This window comes from Gossypium hirsutum, chromosome A04 (assembly GCF_007990345.1).
Source record: "Gossypium hirsutum isolate 1008001.06 chromosome A04, Gossypium_hirsutum_v2.1, whole genome shotgun sequence".
Lineage (NCBI taxonomy): Eukaryota > Viridiplantae > Streptophyta > Magnoliopsida > Malvales > Malvaceae > Gossypium > Gossypium hirsutum.
In genome coordinates, this window is record NC_053427.1 from 66,273,260 (window position 1) to 66,284,484 (window position 11,225).

Consider the following 11,225-nt stretch of genomic DNA (forward strand, 5'->3'; position numbering starts at 1 on the left):
ATGTACATTATTCAAACATACCAAAAAGACCAAAATAAGCCATCACACATGGCTATATATACATGCCAAAACGTAAACATTTACAATGCCAAATCATAAGGCCGATATCATTATCAAAACATAATTAACATGACTCAAAGTCCCTATACATGCCATATAACCCAAAACATAATTTCAAAAGTACCAAAGTGTCAGTGGATAGTGTGATGAAGTCTCCGATGATCCCTGAGTCTAAGCTAGTTTTGAAATCACTATAAAACATGGATAAGCAAAAAAGTAAGCTATATAGCTTAATAAGCTAGTATGTTAACAATAAGCAACTATCACCATTCATTAATCATTCAAATAATAGAAAACAATATACAACAATTATATTAGATCTCAAAGCTATCAAATGATCATTCTCATAACTTACCAAAAACTTATCAATTCCATAGTTTCCAAAACTCAATTCATTAGCATACGTACCTTGTAACATCTCGTACCAACCTCAAACTAAACCAAATCTTTCATTTACCCGTTGAACCATTCGGAATAGAAGTGGGACATACGATAAGTACCTATACCATGGCCCGAAGCCAAATCAAGGTAACTTATTTGAAATTCTGATATCATGGCCTGAAGCCAAATTAGCCGATATGCATGGCCCGAAGCCAAATCAGTTTACCTCGCACCTGAAGTGCCAAATCATGGCCCGAAACCAACTCAAGATATCCCTAATAACATGTTACTAGCATCCTAAACTATTTCTAAGGTTCAACCAGGATTCCAACTATTAAATCTTCGTCGAATCATTTTCGAAATTGTCCGTAATCACATAATCAAAATTCATGCTATATCAAATCACATAAAATACATTTGAAACAAAATTATAACATACGAACTTAACTCGAATGTTAAAATGGCGAATCGAGTCGATTAGTCGATAACTTTATCTTTTCCCCGATCCAAATCTGTATTTCTCCTTTCTTAATCTAAATATATTTAAAATTAACTTATTTAATCATTTATTCATTCAATTTAGTCTAAAACACACTTTAAAACACATTTACACTTTTACCCCACATATTTCACATTTTTTACAATTTACTTATTTCATAAAATCACAAATTAATGAAATTCACAGTAAACCCATGCTAGCCGAATTTCCATAATGCCCCTAGCAGCCCATATTTTTCATTTATTTCACATTTTAACCACTAACTTTACACATTTCTCAATTTAATCCTTATTTTACATTTTCACTAAAAATCACTTTACAAAACTTGTTTAACTATCAACAACTATTCACAATCTATCATCAAACTTCATAACTCATACATATTCATCAATGGAATCATTCAAAAATCTTTAACATTTTTGCAAAATAGTCCCTGGGCTAACTAGTACTAGATGCAACGATCACGAAAACATAGAAATAATTAAAAACTGAATCAAAATCACTTACCAATTTAATCATACAATTTTCGAACCCTAAATAACATCCATGAATGTTTTTCTTCTTGTTAAAATCGGCTAGAAGAGATGAATGAAGAAGAAATTATTTTGTTTTATTTTAATTATCATTTTAATTATCAATTACCATATTAACCTTTAATATTAATCACTTAAAACACTTATTATAAGCCCATATTTGTCCACCCACCATTATAATGGTATAATTACAACATAAGGACCTTCAATTTAATAAACCATAGCTATTAGACACCTTTAGCTATTAGAACTCAAGTTTTACGCTTTACGCGATTTAGTCATTTTTATCAAATTAACTATTCAAATGATAAAATTTCTTCACGAAACTTTCACACATACATACTATCATACTATAAACACTAAAAATAATATTAAAATAATTTTATGACCTCGGGTTTGTGGTCTCAAAACCACTATTCTGATTTGACAAGAAATGGGCTGCTACAACTCTCCTCCCTTAGGGATTTTCGTCCCTGAAAATCTTACCAGTGTATAGGTTAGGGTATTATTTTCTCCTAGCTTCCTCAAGGTCCCACGTAGCCTCTTCGACACCGTGACTTTTCCATAAGACTTTTACTGAAGTTATGAGTTTATTTCTCAACTCTTTAATCTCTCGAGCTAAAATTCTGATCGATTCTTCGTTGTATGTCATATCAAGCTGAATTTCAATCTTTAACGAAGAAATCACATGTGATGGATCAGATTTATACCGGCGCAACATTGATACATGAAATACATTATGAATCTTTTCTAACTTCGAAGGTAAAGTTAGTCGATATGCCACTGGCCTTATTCGTTCAATAATCTCATACAGCCCGATGAATTGTGGACTTAATTTGCATTTGCGACCGAAACAAAGTATTTTCTTCCACGGAGGTACTTTCAAAAACACTTTATCATCGATTTGAAATTCAATATCTTTTCATTTCAAATCCACGTACGATTTTTGAAGATCTAAAGCTGCTTTCAAACAATCACGAATTACTTTCACTTTCTCTTCGGTTTCTCTTACCAAATCGACCCTGTGAATCTGTTTCTTGCTAAGCTCTATCCAATACAATAGAGTTCGGTGTTTACGACCATATAAAGCTTCATATCGTGTCATCTTTATGCTCAATTGAAAACTATTATTATATGCAAATTCAACCAGCAACAAATATTTCTCCCAATTGCCTTCGAATTCTAAAACACAACATCTGAGCATATCTTTAAGAATCTGAAGTACTCTCTCAGACTAACTATCGGTTTGCGGATGAAAAGCTGTGCTAAAATTCAACGTTGTACCCAGAGCTTCTTGTAATTTCTTCCAAAACCGTGACGTAGACTTCGGATAGCTATCCAAAATAATCGAAATTGGCACCCCGTGCAATCTAACGATCTCAGCAATGTACAATTTAGCTAATCTATCAAGTGAATAGTAAGTACTACCAGAATGAAATGTGCTGATTTCATTAATCGATCAACAACAACCAAATAACATCTTTCTTTTTTAGAGACAAAGGCAATCCCGATACGAAATCCATCGTAACTTTGTCCCATTTCCACTTTGGTATCATCACCAGCTAAAGCAAACCCGGAGGTACTTGATGTTTAACTTTAACTTGTTGACATACTAAACATCTCGTTACAAATTCAGAAATGTCTCGTTTCATACCTGACCACCAATACAATTGTTCCAAATCATTGTACATTTTAGTACTTCCTGGATGAATGGATAAACAATCACTATGTGCCTCTTGTAAAATTTTCTGAATCAACTCTGGATTTTTTGGTACCCAAATTCTATTTCGGAACATCAAACAATCATCAGGTCCAATTTGGTACTCTGAAACACTAGTCAACTCGCATTGCACTCTTTTAGCTTGCAATTCACTATCACATTTTTGAGTTTCGCAAATTTGTTGAAGAAATACTGTTTAGCCTTTAACTTAGCTAAAATCAAACCATCCTCAGATAATGTCAACTGTGTATTCATTGCTCTCAAAGCAAACAACGATTTTTTACTCAAAGCATTCGTGACCACTTTCGCTTTCCCCAGGTGATAATCAATTACTAACTCATAGTCTTTTAATAACTAAAGCCACCTCCGTTGTCGCAAATTCAAATCTTTCTGAGTCATAATATATTTTAAGCTTTTATGATAAGAAAAGATGTGACATTTTTTACCGTACAAATGATGACGCCAAATTTTCAAAGCAAAAGCTATAGCAGCCAATTCTAAATCATGCGTCGGATAATTCTTTTCATACTGTTTCAACTGTCTAGAAGCATAGGCTATCACTTTCCCTTCTTGCATCAATATGCAACCCAAACCATTCAATGACGCTTCGCTATAAATCACAAATTCTTTACCCGATTTAGGTTGAACCAACACTGGTAACAATGCTTTCAATTGATTGAAGCTTTGTTGACATTTCTTAGACCATTCAAATTTACATCTTTCTGTAGCAGTCTGGTCATCGACGTAGCAATCATCGAGAACCCTTTAATGAAGCATCGATAGTAACTAGCCAATCCTAGAAAACTTCTAACCTCAGATACATTTCTAGGTGGTTTCCAATAAATAACTGCAGAAATCTTGCTCGGATCAACTCGAATGCCATCTGCCGAGACAATATGTCCCAAAAATTCAGCTTTCTAGAGCCAAAACTCACACTTACTGAATTTAGCATAGAGTTGCTTATCTCTCAAGGTTTGCAACACAATCCTTAAATGCTCGGCATACTCAGACTCATCTCGTGAATAGATCAGAATGTCGTCAATGAACACAACAACAAATCTGTCTAAATACGGTTTAAAATTTTGATTCATCAAATTGATAAAAATGATAGGAGCATTAGTTAGTCCAAAAGACATAACAAGGAATTCATAATGTTTGTACCTTGCTCTGAACGTAGTTTTAACTCACAACTGATAATAACCAAATCTCAAATCAATTTTTGAAAACACTGTTGCACCTTTCAATTGACCAAACAAATCGTCTATTCTCAGCAACGGATACTTGTTCTTTATTGTAATCTTGTTGAGTTGACAATAATCAATACATATTCTCATTGACCCGTCTTTCTTCTTTGCGAACAATACAGGCGCACCCCAAGGCGAAAAACTAGGTCGTAAAACCTCTATCTGTTAACTAGTGCAACTGAGCTGTCAACTCTTTCAACTCTATCGGAACCATTCTGTACGGAGCTATAAATATCGGCAAAGTTCCTGGTACTAACTCAATGGCAAACTCAACCTCTCTGACTGGTGGCAACCCAGGTAACTCTTCTAGAAATATATCCGGATATTCATAAACTACAGACACCGATCCAATCTTCTTTTCAGACACTTTGGTATCAAAAACATATGCTAGGCACGCATTACAACCTTTTCTCACATATTTTTGAGCCGACATCAATGAAATCACTATTGGCAATCCACTCGACTTATCTGATTCAATCTAAAGAATTTCATTATTCTAACACTTCAATTCTATAGTCTTTCGTCTACAATTCACAACGGCATCATGTAGAGTCAACCAATCCATACCCAGAATTACATCGAACTCATCAAATGGTAAAAGCATCAAGTTAGCCGAAAAACAGTAACCTCGAGTCATTAAAGGAGAATTCTTGCATACTTTGTCAACTAGAACATACTTGCCTAAAGGGTTCGATATTTTAATCATAAACTCAGTAATTTCAACAAGTAATTTCTTACTAGACACTAAATTCTCACAAACATACGAATGTGTCGATCTAGGATCAATTAAAACAGGTTGATTTCCACGATCTCTATTCTGGTATCTGACTGATGCATTCGATCGACTATACAAATCTCAAGATTTCTTTGATGAAGAATGATAAGGTTTATTCATCGGTATTTTTCTCGAATCTCTAGCCTCTGAATTAGCTTTCTTCTTTTCTCGGCTAAAGTCTTCAGCTTTGTAAGCCTAACCAACTAACACAACAAATTCTTTCAAATCTTGTATCCCGACCAAAAGTTTAATATCTTCATTCAACCCATCAACAAACCATTTGCACATAATCTCTTCGATAGAAACATACTCCCGAGCGTACTTACTCAACCGTACAAATTCTCTCTCGTACTCGGTTACGGTCATGCAGCCTTGTTTCAGTTCTAAAAACTCTTTATGCTTTTGATCCAAAAACTGTTAACTGATGTATTTCTTTTGGAACTCGGTTTGAAAGAATTCCTAGGTAACTCTCTCCTTCAGTACCACCGATACTAATGTATTCCACCACTGATACGCGGTATCTCTCAGAAGGGATATAACACACTTTAAACATTCAACTGTGTGCAAGAAAGCTCATCAAACACTCGAATCATATTTTCAAACCAAAACTCAGCTCTCTCAGGGTCATCATCAACATTAGCTCTGAACTCTTTAGCCCCGTGCTTATGGATCTTATCAACTAGAGGCTTGTTCAATCTTAAAAGCTCGACTCTTTGAGGAGCTATACGAATCAATTGGGGATTAGAATGGGGTGGAGGTTGTTGAGCAGCTGGGTTTGTACGAATGTATTGAGTGAACCACTCGTTCATCATTTGGAAAAAGGCTCCTCTAGCAACTCCTCCCTAGCTACCTGACACGGGTCTAGAATTAGATAGTTGTCCCTTGAGCGAGAGCGGGCATATTACTCTCAACTCCATCAGCTATAGCTTGATTGAGATCTATTTACTATATGAAAGCACATTTGAAAATGTCATGAGTGATCACAGTATCACAGTTTATATATGGCACGTATAGCTAGACTCTCACACACGCTACATTAGTCCTAGAATCAACTAAACCGTAGCTCTGATGCCAACATAGGATTGATAGGACCCGAAACAAGTCCAAAAGGCTTTGTCCAAATACCACTAAAAAAATCTTATCGAAGAAACCCTATTCATCAAACTTCCAGCAGCTTCTTTCTACAGCCAAACACTTTCAACAACAATGGCCCTCCAACCTATCGCCTGTAGAGATGCATCCCACCCTATATCAGAATTAGTAATGTCCTTTGTCAAATAAATAGGACAGAAGCTACCACCATATCCCAAACAACCACACATGTAGCAAGACAATGTCAATTTCTCATAACAAAATTGAACTTACACAGAATTGTCAGGGGAAAGTAGAAGTTTCTTCCTCCTTTAATAGAGCCCAAATGTCAAGCCTTACCCGCATGTGTATATAAGAAAGAGTACCACTACTAACCTGCTTTGTAATAGCCTGATTTTTAGTGGTGTAGGAAATAGTGGTTCAAGACCACCAAATCTGGCGAGTAAGCTCATAAATTTTATTATTTAATATTTACAAGTCACATATGGTTTTAATTTTTCTTTGAATTCGTAATTTATGTCTTATAATAAATTATTAGGTTCGAGTGATAAAACCCTAGTTCAAGCGGTTTTAGAAAATGAGGTATCGATACCTCATTTCTATAAACCAAGCCATAAATATTTTTATAAATATTTACAGAGTATCATTAAGGTAGTATTAAAGTTTCGTTGAAAAAATTTAACGTTTCGACAATTAAGTAATTAAAAAGGACTAAATTAAAAAAGCTGCAAAACTTGCTAATTATAATAATAAAGTGACTAAATGAATTGATTAATAAATAAGGAGGGACTTAAGTGATAAATATGCCTAAATTAATGGATGAGGCGGCATATGAATAAAAATAAAAAAATAAAAAGAAACAATGGTAAAATTGTAATTAAATTGAAATTAAATAAGACAAATTGAAATTTAAAAGCATTCTAGGCTTTTCTTGTCCAATTTTTGGTTTAAAATAGACAAGGGAGAGAGATCAAGCAGATTTTTAATATTTTGGCCTCATGTGAGTTCAATTCTTACCCCTTTCTTGTAATTTTTATGTTTTTGAGATTGTTACAATTAGGTCCAACTAAATCTTACTTTAGTTTTTGATTTTGGTAAAGATTTTGGATGTTGCCATTGATGAATCTATATGATTTTTTATGTTAAATGATGAATTTAAGATATTAGTTGTTATTTAATAGTATTTTGTTTAAGTGATTTTGATGAATTTTTCGCTTAAGGATTAATTTGTTAAATTAGTAAAAATAGAAGGATTTGTTGTGAAATTATTGAAAAAATGGGATGTATTAAATTCCATGAATATTCGGATAGCTTGGATTTGTATTAAAAATGGTTAATTTGCATGTTTTGGGTTCAGAGACTAAACTGAAAAAAGTTAAACTTGAGGAGCAATTTTGTAAAAATGTAAAAAATGAACAAATTGCATGAAATGAATTTTTTTTATTGTCTAAATTAATAAATTGGATGAAAATTTTAATTTAGATCAAGATAGGGTGAAAAATCGAGGAAAATGGAAAATTACCAAAATGTCCTTAAACTTTGGTACTTCTGCAATTTAGCCAAATAAGTTTGTGTAACTAAATTCTATGTTTATATGTTTAAATTGAATTTTATGTTTGTAGAATGTATAATTGTCATGTATAAGTATTGATCACATATCCGAAGATATCTGACAAGTACCAAGTCTCGTTTGAACCTAAGAAATTTGATGGATACAAATGACATTGTCATTAAGGGTTCCCAATTGGTTGTGGTCCTGCATGTGTTGTGGACTCACCAAAGCTCTTATGAGCATCCCGATATATGGCTCTCTTGAGCTTCCTGTTATTCGGCTCTCACGAGCTTCCTAATAATTGGCTTTCATGAGCTTCCCGATTAATGGCTCTCCGAAGCTTCCTAATATTGGCTCCCATGAGCTTCCTGATTTATAGCTCTTATGAGCTTCCCGATACTCAGGTCGAATAAGCTTTCCGTTATACAGCTCACATGAGCTTCCCGTTATATGGCTCGAAAAAGGATTCCGTTTACATATGGCTCGAAAAAGGATCCCGTTTACATACTCATATGAGCATACATGTATATGAATTGACGGATTACAGTTTTGTACACTTTGTGTGTTCTACCCGTGTATCCAATGATATTCTAAATGGTTCAACGAGAAATGTTCTGTTAAGTGACGATATGAGTTCGATACGAACAAATACAGGTATACATATATTTGAAATTCATGGAAAATGATGGTACATGATATATTGATATAATGAATTGGATGATATATATATGAAGAAACGATAAGAGAATGATATGTATCATGACATGTACATATATGAATAAATTTGATATGTTGATACATGGATATTATGTAAGTTGAGATAAGTAATAAATTCAAGTGTGACTTGTTGAGAAAATAAGTTTATCAATGTTTAATTTGTATGAAACATGTTTAAGAATGCTAACAAGTGTTGTTGTTTGATGCTTAGGCAAGTGCCAAGCTATTGGTTGAATGGTAATATGTTTATTTATATGATGCATTGAAATGATAAGCACTCAAATGAAAATATGCTAGTGCTCATGAAAGAGTGGTAAGGTTTAAATTATGAAATTTCTTATGAAATGACTTATCATGTGATTAATTCGAAAAAGGCTATGTTTAAATGCATTAGCTTGTGGCTATGGTTAAATGATATGCTTATGACTTATGTGTTATGCTTATGGAATAAGTGTGGAAAGTAAAGAAATGCAAATAAAAATAAAGAAATTTGGAAGAGTTTCAAGTTGTTTAAAATCCTGCTATGCTAGGGATAATATGTATAAGTGATGTTGTGGATTTATTCACCTTGTGAATTAATGAATATAGTTTCATGTGTATTGCGGTATCGATATTGGATTATTCTTGATATGTATAAATTTTATATTTGAAATAAAATAATATGATTAAAGTTTATACGAGCTTACTAAGCATTTATTGCTTATGTAGTTGTTTTCTTTTACTTTTTAGATTATCGAAAGCTCGATCGGGTTGGAAACTTTTCGGAGCTATATCACACTATCCATTGGTTCTATCAATATTTTTGAATGTTTTTATTTTGGTTATAATGGCATGTATAGGTTATTTTGGCTAAATGTTGGTCTATATGTGTTTTGTTGAGATTAGTCGCATATTTGGTTTGTGTTTTGGTATTTTGGTATCTGCATAATTTGCCTTATAATGTTGATGTGTGGAATGGTGAAAGATAAAATAGTAGTTGAAAATGCATATAAGGTATGTTTTATAACTTGGTGTGATTTGGTACCATGTTATAGTAAGCGTATATGTATTTTTTGCTATTGAATAAGTGGTACAACTGATACCAAATGGTAAGTTTTAGTAAATGATTTACATGTTGTGTATTAATGTGATTAGACATAAAAGTTGGTTGATTACTTGGTTACATGGATTATATGGTTAAACATAATTGTATTGGTCATTTAAGGTGCCTAAGGGCATATTGATTTTATGTGAATATACTACATGTTTAGGGATTGATTTAGATGCTATAATATGACTTGTTTATATACACAATGTTGACTGTAAGTTGACACCAAATTGGGTGAGAAATATGGTTTGTAAAATGGCCTATTTCCGTCCCCACGGGCAGAGACACGAGCGTGTGTCTCATCCGTGTGTGACACACGGCTAGGTGACACGACCGTGTGTCCCCTGTATCTTTTAATTGTGCAAGTCAGTATGCTCACATGGCCTAGCACACGGGCGTGTGGCTTGGCCGTATGACCCAAGTCAGAGAGTTATCCGGGTAAGGACATGGGCTGGGACACAGCCGTGTGTCCTTATTTCGAATACTCACATGGACTGAGATACAAGCATGTCTCCTAACCGTGTGATTCACACGGTCTAGTCACACAGTCGTGTGTCCCCTGCAATTTTGAAAAAAATTCATTGTTTTTCGAAAAATTCTTTGAGTACTCGATCTAGTTCCGACCTGTTTCTAATGTGTATTTTAGGCCCTGAGGGCTCGTATAAGGGACAATAAGAATTTGGTTATTGACATGAATGCTATATGATATGAAATGTTCGCATTTTCTGTCTGTTTAATTTGTAAACTCCGGTAATGCTCTGTAACCCTGTTCCGGCAACGGATTCTGGTTAGGGGTGTTACATGCTTAGCAACATACTCTTCAAAACTACCAACAAAATCACCCAACTACCAAGCAACAAATTCCAAGAATAGTCGGCAACAAACCATGAACCTGCACCAAAAAATAGGAGTAAATTGATAGCACAAGCATTGAATCTTTATTCGATTACAAACAATGAAACACCACCAAGTGATTGTTAAAAGTTCATGGGGCACCAGTCACCACCCGATGGAAAAATTGGAATAGAAATCTCTTATCACCCAGATCAGTGATTGGAACACCTCCGACCCCCAATGGATGCCACAGATTAGCTAACGCAGTACGCATAGCAGGGAAATGTATCACACTGGCCATAAAAAAACCCACCAAACATAAATCGTACAATGGTTTTGGTGTTGTCAAAGCCGCCACAATCAGAATTTCATCATCCTCTGCTTCCGAAATTTGTAGAGTAGCCAAATCATTTTCCATAACCGCCCAGGAACCACGATGAAACCCCCACCACCGGACCAACAAATAGGCGAACAACAAGAACGAAGCAAAACAAAAAAAGAAAAAAAGAAACATCAAAACCGTAGAAGATAGCCGAGAAGAGAAAGTAACCGTTGTGCCAAGAAACAGACAAAGTCGTGCCACGAGGCAGACTAAAACATTACTAAATTACAACAATACCATACTTAATTATTTCTTATTTATTTTTTCATTAAATATTTTATATAGCATGCGGCTGGTATTTAATTTTGTGGTGGTCCTCTTTCGCTCGTATGGCTACTGCAACAAATGC